Below are 3650 nucleotides of genomic sequence, written 5' to 3'. Positions count from 1 at the left end.
AGTTTTTAATTTTTAGTATGTCCCACTCATCTATTTTGTCTATTTTTGTTTGTGTACTTTTCAAAATGTGTGGCAGTCTGTATATGCCCTGAATTAGTGCACTCACATTTGTCCCAATTTTTCATTAATGATCTTCATAATTTTGGGATTCACATTTAGATCTTTAATCCATGTTGAGTTCGTTTTTGTAAAGGTCGTGAGGCAGTGGTCTTGTTTCAGTCTTTTGCATATCGCTTTCCAGTTCTGCCAGCACCATTTGTTAAAGAGACTGTGTCTTCCCCATGCAATACGCCTAGGCACTTTGTCAAAAATCATTTGGCTGTAAGTGGTTGGGTTAATTTCTGGATTCTCAATTCTGTTCCATTGGTCAATGTATCTTTCATTGTACCAGTACCAGGCTGTTTTTACCACCATAGCCATGTAGTAAAGTTTGAAATCAGGGAGTGAGAGACCTTCAACCTTGTTCTTCCTTTTAAGCAGTGCTTTGCTTATACTGGGTCTCTTTCCTTTCCATATAAATTTAGTAATTCTCCTTTCCATCTCTTTGAAGAATGTTATTGGATATATATAAGTCTTAATCCAAAATATCCCTTGAATTCTGCTTTGAACATCATGCTCTTTTCAGACCTGTCTATATAGGATAAAATTGACACCAGCAACTTGAAAATTTGATAGAAAACTTAGGGAGCAGTGAGTTTCTGTGAATGGGGGAGGAACAACTCAAAAAAGAAGGGTGAGAGTGCTTGTACAACTCCAAGAATGTAATCAATGCCTAGCTCCCCTCAGAAGTTAATGCAAGTCCCAAATATTCTACCTAATACTCAGGGAATGTTTTTGTTAAGTGCCACTGACAACATTCCAACTCACTGTGACCCTCTGTAGAGTTTCCAAGGAGCAGCTGGTGGGTTTGAACCACCAACCTTGTGGTTAGCAGTCCAGTGTTTATCCTACAGTACCACACCAGGATTGCATAGATAAAATAATCTGGGGAATGAGAATGTAATTATCTTTGCTATATTTGTATGATCTCTTGCTTACAGGATGGAAATACTGGTCACTTGAATTTGCTTCCTCATAATATTAATTCAGCAAATGCCTAATCTTAAAATAATAAAAAATAATACACACAGGGACAGCCCTTTATGCATGCTAAACAGGACAGTTTTTACTGGCCCAAAAGCCACTGTACACCACAGTCTTCACCTTCGAGGCAGAATCCATGAGAGGTGGCATGGTTTTCTTTGACCCAATAACTGAGCTGGACCTGGAAGGGACCACGTGACCTGGAACATTGCTGCAGTACTGTATAAAAGCTGATCAGTCTTATTAAAATTTTTTGAGATTCATTAAAGCCAAGGTAAACTTGTTATTTCCAGCATGTGAGTATGCTCACTAGTCCAGATGCGGAAAGAAAAATTAAATTTGTGTTTACTTCTTTTTTCCCCCCCCCAGGACAAGGAATTTCAAAACACAAGAATGATTACTAGGAAGACATGGTGGAAATGCTTCATAAAAATTATAATAATCACTGTGGCAATTCTCCTTTCAATCATCATCATCCTTTTAAGTACAAATGTAATAGCAACCTGAACCTTCCACTCCCATCTCCGTCAAGTACCAATAAATTGTTATATATAATTACAGAGTTTAAAAAACAACAACAACAGTGATTATTAAACAACCCTCTAGTTATGGGATCAGAGGGAGAAGGGTTAGAAATACTTCAGGAAAGCTTACCAAGGAATTCTATTTCCTTGTCCTCTTCATGTCCTTTGACTCTTGTGTTTGTACCTCATCCATTTCTGTAATCCAATTTGATTTTCTCCTACTGCTCTACCACTTCTCCAGACTCTCTTCTCTTTAAGATTAAAAACACGCACAATCCTGGAATCAGACTATCAAGGTTCAACTCTCACTTCTCCCATGTACCATCTATGAGACTTTAGACAAGTCACTTAATCTATGTCCTTGGTTTCTCATCTGTAAACTGGCACTAACAACTATTACTTAGTTGGAAAAAAATATTACATTTGTAAATCCAACCCTACTGGCATCAAGACAATCCAACTCATAGCAACCAGAAGGACAGATTAGTACTGCTCCTTAGATGTTTTAAAACTAAACCTCTATGGGAGCAAACAGCCTCGTCTTTCACCAGAGAAGCAGCTGGTAAGCTGCAGGTGTTGTTATTAGGTGCCATTGAATTGGTTCTGATTTATAGCTACCCCATGCACAACAGAACAAAACACCACCCATTCCTGTGCCATCCTCAAAATTGTTATGTTTGAGCCCATTGTTGCAGCCACTGTGCCAATCAATCTTATTGAAAGGCTTCCTCTTTTTCTCTGACCCTCCACTTTACCAAACATGATGTCCTTCTCCAAGGATTGGTCCTTCCTGAAAACATATCAAAAGTACAAGAGATGAAGGCTTGCCAGCTTTGCTTCTAAGGAGTATTCTGACTATATTTCTCCCAAAACAGATTTGTTTGCACTTCTGGCAATCCATGGTAACCTTCAATGTTCTTCATATAATCCAGTTTCTCAGATTATTTTCTTAGAATACAGATTAAGTAAGTATGGTGAAAGGATAGACCCTGGCACATACCTTTTCTGATTTGAAACCATTTGTTTAAATTATTCTGTTCTAATGAAAACACATTGGAATACCCATTCTTTGAAGTTACCTGTAGTTTATTATGATACACACAGTCGAATATCTTTGCATAGTCAATAGAACAAAAGTAAACATCTTTTTGGTATTCTCTGCTTTCAACCAAGATCCGTCTGACTTCAACAATGGTATCCCTTGTTCCAAAATCGCTTCTGAATCCAGCTTGGATTTCTGGTAACTCCCTGTCAATATACTGCTGCAACTGTTTTTAAATTATCTACAGCAAAATTTTACTTGCATGTGATATTAATTATATTTTTCAATAATGTCTTCATTTTGTTAAGTCACCTTTCTTTGGGCTATGCACAAATATGTATCTCTTCCAGTCAGTTGACCACATAGCTATTGGTAAAATTTCTTGGCATAGAATGGTAAGTATCTTCAGTGCTGTTTCAATTTGTTGAAACATCTCAATTTGTATTCTATCAGTTCTTGGAGTCTTGTTTTTTCACAATGTCTTCAGTGCATTGTCACTTCAATACCACTGGTTCTTGATCATATGCTACCTCTTAAAATGGTTGAACATTGAACAATTCTTTTTGATACAGTGACTGTGTATTCCTTCCATCTTCTTTTTTTTTTTTTTTTAATATTTTATTGTGAATTATATAATAGTTTACATGGGAGAACTTTAGTTTTACATTCATTCCATCGTATATCATCTCACTGCCATGGTTTCAAACCCCTCCATGATTCCTCAACCACCCAAAGGGTATATCCCAGAAACCCGCTCCCTATACTTCCCCCTCCTCCCCCCAGTTTTCAGCCCACAGTCCTTTTCCCTCTCTGGGTCCAAAGTCCCCAGTTGTTTCATCACTCCACGTCATTATCTCTGTCTCCATCTCAGGCATCTCTGTTTCTCTGGGTAGGGTCCTGCTCTCGGTTCTTCTCCGTTGATGGTCCCAGAGGCCTCCGCTCCTGTCCTGGAGAATCAATCACTTCCTTCCTTGTTACAAAACTTCTACCTTTGCATTTCC

Source organism: Chrysochloris asiatica, unplaced genomic scaffold (assembly GCF_000296735.1).
Source record: "Chrysochloris asiatica unplaced genomic scaffold, ChrAsi1.0 scaffold00434, whole genome shotgun sequence".
Classification (NCBI taxonomy): Eukaryota; Metazoa; Chordata; class Mammalia; order Afrosoricida; family Chrysochloridae; genus Chrysochloris; species Chrysochloris asiatica.
Note: the sequence above shows the minus strand (reverse complement) of the source record.